At 40.5% G+C, this 15773-nt stretch overlaps 1 protein-coding gene across 3 annotated transcripts in view; it reads left to right on the forward strand.

Moving 5' to 3' along the window:
* The window catches only part of PALM2AKAP2 (PALM2 and AKAP2 fusion), a 220199-nt gene that overhangs the window by 167969 nt on the left and 36457 nt on the right, over positions 1–15773 (forward strand). Inside the window, exon 1 of one of the 3 annotated variants that reach the window (XM_041402286.1) lies at positions 8848–8867. The exons of the other annotated variants lie outside the window; for them this stretch is intronic. The gene's annotated coding sequence lies outside the window, so the exon portion shown is untranslated. Of the gene's footprint in view, positions 1–8847; positions 8868–15773 lie in introns of those variants that run through there. 3 annotated transcript variants of the gene reach the window in all.

A 15773-nucleotide genomic window follows, 5' to 3' on the forward strand; every position in this document is an offset into this window, starting at 1 on the left:
AGCAACAGTGTAGAAGATGTCCATAGCCCCCCATGCACAAATCTGTCCTCTAAGGTTTTTAAAATAAACAGTGCAGTTTAATATAAATATTTGGATTTGTTACTTATTTGCATTTCTCTATTGCAGTGGGTTAATCTAGTCAAGCCAGTGATAAGTTTCGCATTACCTTTTGCCTAAGCAGGCACTGTTGAACATTAATATTTATGAAATCATATTAATTAGACAGCTGATGAAAGCATACTGTTGACCTTGCTGGAGGAAGGCTGCAGTACTTCTTCTCTCTTAGATACCAACCAAAGTCACCATTTAGCATTTCATACTTGGAAGACTGTCCAGTTCACTTTTGCATGTGATCAGCATTCGAACTTACAGCCTGCTTCTGCTAAGTCCACAGCAAAACTCTCCTTGATTCAGACTAGTGCAGGGTTGGGTGTAGCGAGATACTGTGACAGTAGTTTGAAGGTACTATTTATAGTGATCCCAAAAGTGGAAAAGTTTTGCCAAAACATTATTGCTGGGGGCTTTGAAGTTAGCGTAGCTATGATTAGTGAAGAGGCAGGGCCATCTCTAGTCTCCTAGTACATAGCAAAACTGTTCTGAGGCCTCATTAGGGGCACATCCAGGCAGTGCAGCAGTACTGGTAATTAGTTTTAATGAATGCTGCTCATTTAAAAAGCTGTAATTTGTGCAAAGCCCTTAGGAAGTAAGGAGGAACTGCGGGAACATAAATTCCCTAAAGCAGAGTCACAGTCTTTCCAGGTGTGTGACTAAAGGACATAATAAGCCTTACAAGAAACAAATAAAGACTGTAAATCATCAGAGTTCTGCAGTTGCTCCATTGAGTTTGGCATTCTGATTTTTACTGATCTGTTGAGACTGTATGGATGCACTGAATTATTTTGAATTAGATCAGAAAAAAACCCCAGAAAGATCTTAACAGTAAAGGTAGATGTGATCCTTTAATGTTGTTGGGGTGCATTTGGCTGAGCTGGGTGGTGCTTTTCTTTTACACATACATCTGTTAGTCCTAGCATCTCTATATTTTTGTATTTGCCACGTTACGTGATAAAGGCAAGATTTGGAAGAAATGGTCATTATGGTTACGTGCAAATAATACGTTTCTAGCTGGTGGTTCCCAGATTTCATCTACGACATATTAACTATGGCACTGAAAGCCAATGCCCTTTCATACTTAACCAAAAGTGTTCTTAGTATGTCTCCAGTGATTCATATGAACAAACTCATGGCTGCTTCTCTTCAGACCAAAGAGCTGATTCAATTTCCTGACATTTTTCAGGCAGGAGAAGCTTGTGCATGGTATCTAACATAACTCTCAGGCCCTTTTAAGAACCTGTGTTCTCAGGCAGATAAATAGCACTGCACAGTGAAAAACAGTCCTCTTGTCTTACAACTGAAGTGGTGTTTTCAGACTGGTAATTTGTCTCGATAGCAAGTAAATACAAAAGCATCCTGCAAGGAGCTGGCTTGCACTTAACATAATGCAGCAGCAGCAGATGACTCCAGTTGCATAGACTTGGATCACATACTGCCTGTCCTCCTCTGATCTTAATAGGCCCTAGCAAAGAACCTCAGTGTCCTATAAGGTAAACAGAAGAATGAGTAGCTAACTAATTATCTAGAAGAATTTTAAAAGAATTTTCAAAAGTAAAGAAAATGTTCTAGCTTCTTCTGGTATCAGAGAGAAGCTTGGAAAAAAAGTCAGACTCACTGCTAAGAACTTAAAAATATAAGGAAAATAAAAAGGGCTATATAGCCACACTTTTGTGCTGGCAATTCTTGGCTTCCTGGGACTTTAATAATGACATCTGAGTAAATGGGATTGTTTTTGTTGCTGTATGATTAGGGAGCTTTAGTTCCATCAAGTGCCAGCAATACCAGTTTGTGCGCATTGTTAGAGTAACCTGGGTCATTTCATGTCTCCTGTTGCTAGTCACACTGCTGCACACTACACTTAAAGCACTTCTAGGTTGTTGTTGTTGCTGTTCCTACGTGATGCCCTTCTGCCTTTCAAAAGTGTTCCCAGTTCTCTTCAACTTGTTTTTCCCTTCTTAGTTTTCAGTCTTTTAGTGCGGACCCAGTGGAACAGAGGTCTGCTCTCGCTGCCCTTTGTTTGACATATGACCGAGAGACTGGAGATTGCCGAAGAAAAGAATGAGATAAATTGGGGAAAGGAGTGATGATACCACCGGATTGCCTGACTTGTAAGCAGAAGCTGTCCAGCAGAAGTGTCTTAATCTGTTTTGAGCCATCCACCATGTTCACTGTCCTCGTTCAGTGAGAAAGACTTTCAGAGCCCCTTCTCAAGCTGCATTTCAGCTGCTGTGTACCTGCATTGCCATTTTCTGGCAGTAAATTAAAAATTCTGATTATATGTTCATAAATTTATTCTGAGCCATTTTGATACAAATTCTAAATAATTAAAACTTGTCTTCAGTTCCCATTAGAATACCTTTGCACATTTTGTGCTGGGAAAGCGTACATGGGTATAAAGAAAAAAACTTTGAGCTTTGGCTGGAGTCAATTTTTGAATCATAATTCCTGGAAAAAGAACTTGTCCAAGCCATGGCAATCATCAGGGAAAAAAGTTCTTGAGCAAAGTCACAGTAAAATATGTCATTAATCATAACCCACCCACATCTAGGCATCATACCACCAGACACTTCACTGGAGGAAGGAACAGTACTGTTGATATTCATGACTCACTATATTCATGGGTTATAAGGTCTAAAGCATCAGCTGTGATCCCATTATGACTGGCATTGTGACATAGACTAGTGGATTTCCCCAAAATGATTTTTGTTTGGAGTACAGCTTATCTTTTAGAAAAACATCCAGTTTTGATTCCACATATCCTATAAGGCAGCATTAATTACAGCCCTTAATAAATTGTTCAATTCATTAATTATAATTATTGCTAAGATATTCCTGTTAGAAAATAAGCATTATTTTACTAATGGTCTCCCTGAACACTCCCCAGTGCAATCAGAAATGTCTTGTGCTCCTTCCTTCTCTGAGAGATAGGCTTTGTCTGAGGATTGCAGAGTGATTGGGAGGTTTTTTTGTTTGTTTTTTTTGGCTTGCATAACCTGTGAGATTGGAAGCAGTTCTGGCTTATGGCTTTAATTACAGTCTGTCTAACTATCTAGAAAACCTTGCCACTCTCTTCCTTCGTCTTACCCTTGTCATGCCAGCACACACCTGTGGTTGAGAAGAGTAATGTTGATGGCATGTGCATGATCTCCACTTTTCATTCATACTGCTTTCATCTTCTTGCCACCTCATATTGCAGCCTGCCTTCATGTGTCCACATCTTTGCTAAGCTGTCATTGGAGGTTATGACCAGGTTACTGTTGCTGTTTTAAAACTAGGATATAATCTAGTACATTGAGGTCCCTATCTGAGCTGTGCTGAGAGCTTCTGAGCATTAATCAGCTTTCCTGATGAAATGGTCACGGTGAAGTGCCTTGGTTAAGAGTTCTTTTCACAGTTTCAGCATAGTTCAGGGCTGTACTTATATTACAGTTTCCACTACAAAACTGGCATGTGCACTGACATCAGCCACATGTAGACTCAGGGTTGCATAAAGACCATTTGCAGCCACTCGCAGCAGTTCCAACGTGAAACCAGGATCCATGTGGACTCCAGCCGGTGTTACTGGGCCAGAAGGATGCTTCTCCCAAACCCAGTAATGAGATGTCTGTGTGCCAACCAGAGTGGTGATGGGGGATGCAACACAGAGGTGTGAGTCTGGGTGAGCTCTGCTTTGAAGACATGCCCTTAATTATGCTGCAGGTTTGGGCAGTGCTTCTGTAATAGCTGGTTGTCAAATCATCTCAGAAAGCTATGATCTTTCTTTATCCCTTTTGAGACACTAATTGGTAAGAAGAGATGTCGGTGCTAAGGCACTGATAAGCACATTAGCCATGTTGTTACTTAGCTGCTGAGATGTTCATGATTCCTTAATTGAAGACATTTATTTCCTTTGGGTAATTTCTGTTTAGCTGACTTACTCAGCAATGCTCTGTCCACATGTGTTTCATGACATTATCAACTGACATAATACAAAATACTGCTTTATGCATCTTCGTACAAAGTCAGAAAGTGCAGCAAAGTGTGATGGCTTCCACTGAGCAGAATACCAGCATGCTGTGAAGGGTGTTTCTGGGTAGAAAAACAAGAGCTTTTCCATGCCCTCATAGAACAACACTGAAGTCCTGCTTGTGTTCTGTCTGGGTCAAGTTCAATTATCCTTTTGCAAGGGGGTATTTTCCCTTGTAGTCAACAATGTGAATAGTTATGGTCCTTGGGAAGGAGAAATGTCAGCCTTTGGACTGTGGCATGAGTGTTTTAGATTCAGCAATCAGCAAACTCTTGAAGTAGTCTTGGTAACTTTCCTCCATAGGTTGTGATGAAAATTACACTTTACTCCTTTTTTTTTTTTTTTTTTTTTTTTTCTCCCCAGAATCTGAGATTCTTAAGCACTGGACATCAAGTGCTTCAATCACTAAGTGCTTCAATCACTAATTGAATTGGCCTTCTAGTCTATATTTTATTTTTCCTCTTAGTAAGACACTGACAACCCCAAATTTGCCATTTGTTGAATAATTGAAATTTAGCATTCAGATCTGAGTGTATACACCTCAGTAACATCTAGATCTGTTTGTCCCAGAAACAGGAGTCAGGAGCCAGTTCTGGGACATTCACTTTAAGCATCAGGATTCCAGCATTTTTCTTTTAAAGACCTGGTCTGTAGTGTTTGTGGTTCCTAAAAAAAAAAGAGCTCTGCTTTCAGTACATTGGAGCTGGTCCAGGTCTCTGCTGTTGTCCACGTGCAAACTGCTGCTCACCATTCCAGAACAGAGGCTGATTCCCACGTTCATCCCACTTGCAAACAGCAAAACAACTTGTTTTTTCTTCAAGTGGCTTTTTTTGCAGCGACTGACTTTTTAATGGTACACTTGTATCCTTGTATTCACAGAATTTTCAAAGTTCATGGTGACTCTGAAGTGGTGCTGTGATTATGAGTTTAATTTTATTTACCTTTTAATGCTGCTAAGAGGATTTTTTTTTCACCTGTGATGTAAGAAATGTTAAATGCTATCTGATGAAAATACATTTGTTATTTATAGGTAAATCCAATTATTTAGTTAATGGATCTTAAAAATAGCTATAAGAAGTGTTCATTCATATATTTGTGAACAACTGATTGCTATTTCCCTCCTGAAAAACATCCATTCTGACTGATTAGTGAGTATTCAGCTTTGTGAAAGGAAAGCCAGACCTGTTAGCATAGCTTTATCTTCCATGTCACAGAGAACAGACAAATCGGTGCTTATTGAGCCACCCTGTAATTGCATTAGTCTGTAAACTTCTGGTGGCCTGGTTTCCTCTCTTATTAAACAGAATGAGAAGGGTTGGAGGCATGTTTGGATACTTGCACTTGTAGATTAGACATTCCCTTTTTTGGAGGTCGGCTTTAATGGCTTGGGGTTTTTTCCTTAAAAACGAGACATGGTTTTGGTTTGGTGTTATTTTTTGTTCTGCCAGAAAACTGTAGTGCATTATGCAAAAATGTTCATTTGTTCTAAGCTAAGATTATTTATAGGTCAGAGTTCTCACATGATGAGTAATGCCATCTTTAGGTCCTCATAAGGAATACAAATTCAGTTTTGAGACTAGCTGTTGCATTTCTTTTTCTAGTTGCAATAACTGATTTAGATCCCTGTCTCATTTGGAACATGTCAGTTTTGATAAATAATATTCACCTCATAAAACTCTCCTGTCTGTCACTTTGTGAGTTACAAAGTACGTAAAAAGAAACATAAAATACATTTTTATCTTCCTCATAAAAGTTATTTTTGAACACGAGTTCTTGTTAACCTGTCAGTCAGAAAGGGAAACTGCCAAACAATCATGTCAGTCGGGACGGGGAGGGGGTAGGGGGCAGGCAGGGATTGCTGGAATGGTTTTGTTGTGTGAAAATTACCTTGAAATTTCTCCCGGCGTCCTGAGTTTCTGTGCTCTCCTGCATTAAAACCAGAGAAGCCAGTTGGGGGCAATAAAGTTAGGCAGGTGCTTCAGCATTTTTTTAGGAGCCTACAGCCAGGGGAAGGAGTTTTTAGTGGGAAGCCACAGGCACGCGTGGCTGCTTCAGCTGAGAGCTCCCCTGTGGCTTCCCCCAGCCCTTTGGCTGTTCCCAAGAAACTAAACAGCCGAGGTTTGCCCCAAATCTGCTGCTGTGTCACCAGAGAAACCTGTTCAGACACACAGAGCTAGGCAAACACTAAACAGCTTGTACTCCAAACCTTAGGCATTCAGTCTATAAGTAATTACAGTTCCAGTCCTTTCACAGTATGTATTAATAATGCAAGATAAATCTTGATGTTAACTGTTTCCAGCAAGCTAAAACCCTGATTACTACCCAGTCGTTTGAAGAAGCAACATAAATAAAAGTGAAGCTGATACATGGTCTAATGCTGTGATCATGGAAAGGCAGATGGTGTTCTTGGGGTACCCACTGTTGCTCTTTTCTAAGGATTTCTGTTCAGCTGTGGAAGGAAGAAGGATCAATACAAAACCCAAAACAAGGACTGATTGCAGTGTAAGTGTTTAGTTTGGTGGACAAAGGACAACTGCCATAAGGAATTTATCACAAGCCCTACACTGTTTTTTACTGACAAGCCATCCTTGCCCTCCCTCTGGTTGTGTGAAGAAGGGCTGTCTGTGAGGGAGGATAAATTTGTCAGAATTTCATGCTAGAGTAACAATCTTAGAATGGGAGGGGTCACATGGTTTGGTGGCTACCTTTCAGCTGGTAATGCTCCACAAGTAATTCACAGAGTGGTAATCTACCTCTCCCTCCCAGAGTTTGAAGCTACTTTGCATTTCCTCCTGATGCATGTTAGAGTTTTGTGTGACATTTTGGGACGGTTTATGCCATATATTGCGGGAAAGGACAACTACACTGGAGGGAGAGGAGTGTTGTCACAGAACCATTCACCAGGAGATCCCGGGTAAAATCTCAGAGCCTTTACAGCATCTTGGGTACAGTGTCATACTAAGGCATTAATGCCCTGGCATCTAATTCACAAGTCTTGCCGTGAGTCAAATATTTGACATGCTGCTTAATGCTTGTTATTTTTTCAAGTATTTTCCCAGTTTTAGGTTGTCCCAGTTTGATGACTGCCTTAACGGCTGAATGTCCTTGGTTTTGTAAAATGGACTAGAAGGGTGATATGCTGCAGAAAACATTTTTTAAAATATTGAGAGTGCTCTGTGAAATTGAGGTAATTTCCTGTGATATTGTGAAACACCTAGGTGCTTAGAGTGTGGTTAGAGGTATGGTGGGACTAGAAATATGCAAGGTGTTGTTCTGCCCATCATCCCTGTAAAAGAATGACAGAATGGCTTTATGGATTTCTGCACTTACCAGATTGCATACTTTAATATATGAAATTGTAGTACCATCCCATGTTTCTCCAGCTGCCTCTGTGCAATTTTTCATACAGGAGTATAGGCTGGGAAAACACTTTGATCTGGGCAGCCTTTCCTTGGCTTAGAATTTGCTGTGAGATAGCATGTGCATAGATTTATGTGCATAAAGTCGTTCTCTGGCCTCACAGAGTTACCACAGTGGGAACTGCTTCCTGTCTGTCTCTCTCTAGACATGTGGAGACAGAGACAGACAGATAGATTAGATAGATAGATAGATAGATAGATAGATAGATAGATAGATAGATAGATAGATAATAGGTATGCCAGAAAGAGGAAGGGACGAGCTCATTCTACATGCAGGTTTGATTACTGCAATTCCCAAGTGTATGCTGCAGCAGAGAGCCTCTCACTGCTCCAACAGACAGCTGTCAACAGGGGACGCAGGCCAGAACAACATTTGCAATTGCTTTCCAAAACCTTGCATTCTTGTCATTGTTAGAGCCTTAATTTGCTGAGCAGTTGACTTGAGCCCAGGAAATCATTATGGGTTGATTTTATTGTTGCTATTATTGTAATAGGAGGAGGGAATTAAAAACAAATGCCTCAATGCTGATGTTTGACTAGAGTGAGAGATTGATCTGTAAGCGCCTGGAAAAAGCCGGGCAGGAGGACTGCTGGGCAGTTGATGAGCTGTGTTTCAGCATTAATTTCCAAGGGATCATACACAGAACTTCAGTGGAAGCGAGCTTGGGCAGAGGCAGGGTGAATGGGCTCAAACCACTAGATGTTGCTATTACAAGATGCTACGTGGAAGGAATGCTGCTTGATGTATTTAGCAAGATGTTTTTTGTCAAGGTGCAAGTAGGTGGTGGATAGAAGAAGCCAGAGGAGGAAGAGGAACAGCTGGCACTGAAGAGAAAGCTTGAAGAAAACCAGTGATCAATAAAAGGAAGACAAAATATTCTGGGAAAAAGAAAAGAGAAGTTTCAGACACACAAGTTAATATAGATAATCATAATTCCAAGTTCTCCAGTCTCCAAGAGGCAACAGCTGCTGTTTGTCTCTCAGCAGTGATGGAGCAAAGAAGGCCTCTGGCAGATGGCCCCCATGGAGCATCTATGGTTCTCAAGGATGGCCAAGAGGAAGCTCCTCTTAAGTGACAGAAATGATGGGAGGCCTCATGTCACTGATTGTTGTCTCAGGGTCTGCTGCACAGTTGGCAAGTGGTGAACCTCTTCATTATTCTGACTTGAAGGAGTAGCTTACAGCAGTGCACCAGTGCTCATGCCCCAGGCAGATGGGGCAGAGCACTTGGAGGGTGGGCTCCAGCATCCAGGGAGCCACTGTATGTCTTCTCATCTACTGCTTCAAGCAGTGTAGACTGCCACAACTGCCTCTTCTTCGTCTGTCAGGTAATGAGCATTAGCAATATATAGAGAGCTTCATAATGAACATTGTGTGTACACAAGGTGTGTTCACACTATATTTACAGCTGCTGCAATGTCCTTTTGTCTTGGCAAAAGATGTAGGCAAGTCTTAGTGTGAAGGAAAATCAACCCTAAAAAAAAAAAAAAAGAAAAAGGAGATAAACAGTTGCCCCAGGTAATTCCGAGATTAGTAAACTAATAACCAATAGCACAGTATTTGTATAGTAAGATTTGAGGTCTGTCAATACTTAACAGTTTGCACTGTCTGTGTATGGTGCCTAATTCATATGTTGAAGCTCTAATGACAAGAAACTGACAAATATGGCAGCACTGCCCAGTAGGGTATCTGTTTCACAGATCTGTTTCAAAAGCTCTCTGTTTCACACAAGAATACAGATTTACAGAGAGCTCTTCACCATCAGTTCTTAAATGAGGAGAAATAAATTCGCAGGAGAATAATTTTTAAAAAATGAAAGTAGTTTAATTAAGAATTTTTTTAATGTTCTTATCAATAAAAATAGGCTCTTCCACATATTCTGTGCATTAGTCAGTTATCACACAAGTAAAAGGTCTGTAGCCCTCTCTTTAAAAAGGTTTTGGTATTATACAAATTTTATTCAGATTGATATTTCCTTTAAAGTGCCCATGAGTTTTACAGTCTCAGACAGACTTCAGGATTAGGTATGTGCAAACCTGTATGCACATGTGTTGACTTTCAGACTGCCTTACCTTTTCTTCCTTTTTTGTGAACTTGAGCATCTGCATTGTCCTAGGATAAGTTGTGTTTCTTGGGAATGTCCTGTATTTATGAGGGCTTTCTGCCTCACTATGGTAAATCTCCTTCAGCATTCTTCTTCACCTCCCCTTCCAAAATGTGAAAGACAGTTCAAATGTTTCCATCCCAGCATTTTTAAAGTAAAAAAATATTGTTGCATCAGGAGGAATATGCTTATAGTGACATGGTGCTTTTTTCAGTGCATTTACTGTCAGCAAGCTTATTCCTGTTCTCTCCTGTTTAGCTTTATAGTTGAATCTCAGGTCTCAGAAAGCAGTGAAATTTCAGGGGTGTCCTGAATTTCAGGGGAATTCATGTTGTTGTATCGCATTTCGCTTGCTGAGAGAGAAAATAATTATTATCAATACTTCAGTTGTTTACTTTAAGAATGAGCTAAGTTTAATACTGAATTTTTGTAGGATATTGTGTTGCTATTATATCTACAGTTCTTTGCACATTGCCATTGATTCAGTAAAGCTTAGTTTTATAGCAGGGAGCATTAGAGGAAATTTATAATGACTTGGAAGATAAGCCAGTGCCTTGACACAAGTTTATCAGTAATACGCTGCTAGAAAAATTTTAAGTAATTGCCTCTAAATGCTAGAAAATCTCTGAAATCAGGGAATGTATGCTTGTGTTTCTTTTGTAGTTAAAGATGCCTTAGCATTTCCTGCAATGTTATTGCTCATTTGATTAAGCATCACAGTTCTTATCTTCATTTGTGTTAAGTCCTGCTGATTGGCATAATTCTGTGTTGGTGACAGATGTATGTCAGAGACTTTAGCTGTGACCAGTAGACATCTTCCTTGTGTTTGCCTTTCCCACGCCCTTCTGAAGTCATAGCAAAGCAAGAATATTGATTTATTGAAGGTTTTTATGAAATGAGCTTAAGCTGTGTTTTTAGACCAGAAGTGGCCTGCCTGCCTGTGTTCAGCAGTTCTTCAAGGAAAATGCAAAGCTCTGGCAAAGTTTAGCCTCAGAAGTTGCTGCCTGTCACAGGACAAACTTAACATCAGTTGGCCAGTGAGAATCGTCGTGGTGCTATGCAGGATTCCCTCTGAACACTCTGCTGATTCTGGATGATGGTGAAGGGCAGGACGTTCAGGGTTTGGGGTGAGAGGGGGGAAGTCAGGGGAAAAAAATCTGGAGGGTCTTTTCCCTGACAAAAAGTAATGTTATTGCTGCTACTGTTGTGGCATGAAGAGAGCTACCCTATTAAGAAAAAAACAAAACAGCTACCCTATTAATGAAACCAATTAATTGTTAGAGAACAAAGTTGGGTGTGTTTTGACCAATTTGCCATTATTAAGTGTAGAAGAAATAACAGTTGAGTAATTACAGCAAAAGAAGCATTAAATGCAACTTGAAATGCATATACTTTTTCTAAGTTTGGGGATGTTTGACATTTTGTAGTATTAATCTTGGTTTGTAAAAGACAGGTCATAATCAATTTATGTTGATAAGCTGTTCTGTGCTTCTTACTGGTCTCCTTTTAGGCAGAGGGCAGATGGCAGTGGGTGCTGTTGTTGCAAATAAGTGTTTGGGGTTTTTTTCTAGATTGTTGAAATCTCTCCTTTTTAATTTTCTGTCTACGTGTTTAGGTAAAGTACTGTGTCTTTTCCAAGCTACAGCAGCTCTGCATCTAGAAGAACACCATGTGGGAGAAAGTTTGACTACATGAAAGAAATTATGCTTCCCATAACTCTGAACATTCCACTCTGTTTTGCCAGTGCAGGACATGTAACTTTGCAAGACAGCACCAGAGTTAAAAAGCTTTAGATTTTGGCTGGGTTAATAGAAATGAACAAGCATAACTCCAGCTTGCAAGACTGGGAGCCTGGGAGTTACCGAAACACTTTGGTCTGTTTTAAAACAAACATTTTTCTATCAGCTTTTTCAAAATTCCTGAGGATCTTTGTTTCCAGTCACCTTATCTAAACAAATCAAAACAAACACTGTGCACAGGTTCCTTGCTGCCACAATAAACTGCTTGTTTTAACTGGGGTGGTTGTGGACTGGTTTGGTTTTGGGTATTTTTCCTTGTCTTTTGTGTTTGCTGAGAAACAGCCTCAGCATGTGGAATGACAGGTCATATGAACTGCTAACAACATTTAAAATCATTCCAGAGGAAGCTTCTTGTGTTTAGGGAGAGGCAAGAGCCTGCACAGGACCATTGACATCGGGCAGCTGATAGAGTACTGCTCAGTTACCCTTTTGTGTCCCCACAGGGAGCATGGAGCAGCTAAAGACGGCTTTTAGAAGCGGAGACTGGCTTCCTACTCCTACTGTGAAGTGTAGGTCAGGTCAGCAGGGTTATCTCCCCTTGAAGACTAAGGAGGCACTCCTCTGCTTGCATGCCCCTCCAATGAGAGATGTTTAAGTAAGCTTTAGACTTTTAAACCTCAGAAGAGTTTACTGTGAAGTGACTGTGGTACATGGCTACAGGAATCACACTGGGTGTTGGCAGTGGTCACACGTGATGTCACAGGCTGTGGAGTTTTCACCCACTTCATACCCACAACAAAAGCATGTGGGTAAGACAGTGCTTTTGAGAGGTACTGAAAAAGTGGAGAAGAGACCAGAGGAAGTCTTTCTTCCTCTAAGGGGCTTGCAGCAAACTTAAGTAATTTTTCATTTCAGATTCCTTGTTTTTGTGTGAGAGCAGGTAAGGAGCTCCTTAAATATTAATTTTCAGTATCTGGGGAAAAGAAGTGGGATGCTGTATGACCTTTCTTACTTGTTTTTCCTGCCCTCATCTTTTCATGACACATAGCATTCTCAGCTGATTGGCATTTACTGCTCCATCCCTGGTAATTTTGACAAGGTATTTTATGTTTGCTGTGCAGGGGATAGTAAACATGCCATGTGCCATTTTTTTTCTGAATGGAGAATGCCCACAAAGCCCCAGTTTCCAGAGCAGTCAAGTGTGAGCACATCATTTAAGAAGTTTTATCTGTTCAGCATGGAGATATGAATGAAGACCAGTTTTAGCACTGGACATGAATTTCAATCCAAATGGCATGAAGAGAGGGCCTCCAGGTATTCTTTGGGTTGGGTTGAACACAAACTCTTAGTTTTCACCAGGGTTAAAGGTTTCCACCTTATGTTACCTAACCCAGCAGCCAGTGTGAGTAGACATTCATGTAAGTACAAGTACACACTGCCGGCATTTTTTCCCCAAAGAAGCTGTAGTCTTTTTTGTCATAAGAAGACATGGCCCTGACAGTAAGCAACATGAGAGCTTGGCACTGGACCCCTTCCTCTGTGAAAGTGGGCAGCAAAAAGCAACTGCATTGCACCTCCTCACTGCAAAATGCAAAGCACTAGTGAAATGTAAGAGCCTCTGCTCTCCCATCAAGGTTTAGTGTGACAATTTCCTATTGGAATTTATTTTGGTGGCCGTCCTTGGGTAATTCATGCTGAGCCGTTATTCTCCTGCTGCTGCAGCAACAGTGAAGACTGTCTGAAATTTGAGTTTCAGTGAAGCTCAGGTGGAGGGTACTCTCTGGAAAGGAGAGGTTTGAGGTGTGAGCCTGTTGTTTGTACCACCTGTCTCAGAAACTGGTTTTATTTCTGTCTCATACTGGTTGTCTCATACTGTTCTTCTTTGTAAGAACAGGAGGCCTGGCTATAGCGCCAGGAGAAATTGAACTGACTGAGCCAATTTTTACTCGTAAAATAAATAAAACTGGCCTTTGGGTTTGAAGTGTGCAATTTCCTTGGAAGGAGGAGGAAGAACAATTAAGAGTCCTCACCAGATTAAATTCTTTGTAATTGCTTGTTTTCAAATAGCCCCTTAAACATGAGGAAATATCCAAGAAAACTATTTATTTTTTAAAAGTTTTTGTTGCAAAAAGGAATTCTGTCAAACTGCATTCCCTTGCTGCTATGAGCTGTCTCTGCCAAAGATTGAAAATTGGCTTGTGAGGAAGCATGCTTGGACTGGCATCTGCTGGGCACCTGCTCAGGAAACTGCCTCCCCTCTCATGAGATGTGCTCCCTGCATCTCTTCATCCTGCTGGAACCATGCAGTTAGGTCAGAAATGTTTTACCTGGAGAGAAGACTGGAGAATGGAGCAATTCACTTAAAAGTGAAAAAACACCAAACCAGTGGATGACAGGCTGGCATTAAAAGCCTTACCATATGCCCTGTATTTTTGTTGTTTTACTTTGGCCCCTTGCACAGGATGCCCTCAGATGTTCACCATCCATAATTAATCCTTCGCTGGTTTGGTAAGGGTAGATTTTTAGAGGAAATATTAAAAATGAGAATGAGATCATTAAAATGTTTAGTGAACCTGAGCAGTTGTAGGCTTAAGTGCCAGTTTTGCTTCAAGCAGACAGCCTTCTGGGGCACTCTTTATTTTACAGTCCCAGATAGAGATGTCTGTGGAGATTATATTTTAAAAATAATGTGCAGATATAGTGGCTCTGGGCCCATCAGACCTTCCCTTACATGCATGCAGCTTTGCTGTTGCACAGAGGAGAGGAATAACACTTCCTCCAGTGAGGTATGTTGATACAGAAGGAGGTAAGGGAAGAGTTCTGATACTTGCTTTTTCTTCTGCAATTGCACATCTTATATTTAATAGTCATGTAAGGATGCTGACCAGAAAGTCAGGTAGGGTATTTACTCCCTGAACAGGAAGGGAATGCACAAGAGGATTTGTTTGGTTTATGTTAAGCTTGTGTATACTTTCCAGAAAGAAGAACACTTCTTTTTTTCCTTCCCCCCGCCACCCCCGCCCTTTTTCTCCCTTTTCCCATAAGTTAAAAGAGCAGAATTGGCTGTTTATAAGACTGAAGCAATGACCCTGTGGTTCAAGTCATGCTGTTACCTACATTGTGGGAAGGTGTTCAGGCTGATAAGCATCTGTGGCCTGAGGTCGCTGAAAGGGATGGTGAATGCTGTAATTTTGTTACTACTTAATTAGGAGATATAACACTGCAGATCACTGGTTCTGCCACATTTTTAAAGAATTTTGTTGAATCGAAACTATAAGTTGAAAACTCCTGCTGAAATCTGGGATGGCCTCTCCCAGAACCCTACATCCAGTGCCTCATGGTGTATTGTGAAGGTTCACAGAGGAGGGCTGTTTCAGCTTAAAGAAGTCTCCCAAAGTGAAGGCCCTGGCAGAGAACACCTACATAATTTTTTTTCACTGGTTGAACTCTTGCTTTACACACCTCATCTACCTTCAAGGTGGCCTCTTGGCATGCGGGGAGCAGTCTTGCGGCCATTCAGCACCGGCATTCCATGTGCTGCAGGCCTGAGGATCCTCAGATCTGCAGAATAAAAAAAAATAGGAGTTCCCTGCTTAACGCTAACATTGCATACACACAGATTTAGACATGAAACCCAGAATCCTTGGGTATAATGTGCATTTGTGCTGCACATTTGGAAGATTAGGGTCTGAAGCAGGTAAATCATTTTGTAAGGGTCCTTTTTTCCCCAGATGATGAGGCCTGCGCTCTGTCTTTTGTAATCTTGCCCTTGATGATTATCTCCAGAACATAATAATAATAGTTGTTCAGCAGATCTCTGATACTAGTACAGACTCTTTACGAGACAAAAACATTTCAATCTTTGTAGACTTACTTCATTTCATTATGGCACGATGTAAGGGACCCAGAGGTATACTGCTTATAGTCATGCAGAAGAGTTGGTTAAAAATGTCAGGAATCTTTGCACTTCAGGAAGTTAAAAGGAATCATTCTGAAGTTAAAAGGTATAATTTTTAAGTATTCTTTGACTACTTTGAGTTAGATTTACTAATTTTTATTTGTTTCTTGATCATTCGGCTGTTTCGAGTTTCTGTTCAAATTTTGTGTTTCAACCAAGAACACTAAAATGTTTTGGGGTTTTTTTGGTGTTTTTCTTTTTGTTGTTGTTGTTGTTTTTTGTTTTGTTTTGTTTTTGTTTTGTTTTTGTTTTTGTTTTTTAAATAAACTTCAGGTTCTTTTGGGTGGGACTGATGCTTTAAGGGGAAAAAACCCCTAAATAACAAAAAATAAGAAAAACCCCAAGTTACTTTAAGTTGATGGCAATGATGAGTCTGAGTTCCTGAGGGGAAAAAGCTTGTTGCTTTATCTGAGGCCGGGTATAGCAGAAAAGT

Source organism: Onychostruthus taczanowskii, unplaced genomic scaffold (genome assembly GCF_017590055.1).
Source record: "Onychostruthus taczanowskii isolate IOZ18803 unplaced genomic scaffold, ASM1759005v1 scaffold196, whole genome shotgun sequence".
NCBI lineage: Eukaryota > Metazoa > Chordata > Aves > Passeriformes > Passeridae > Onychostruthus > Onychostruthus taczanowskii.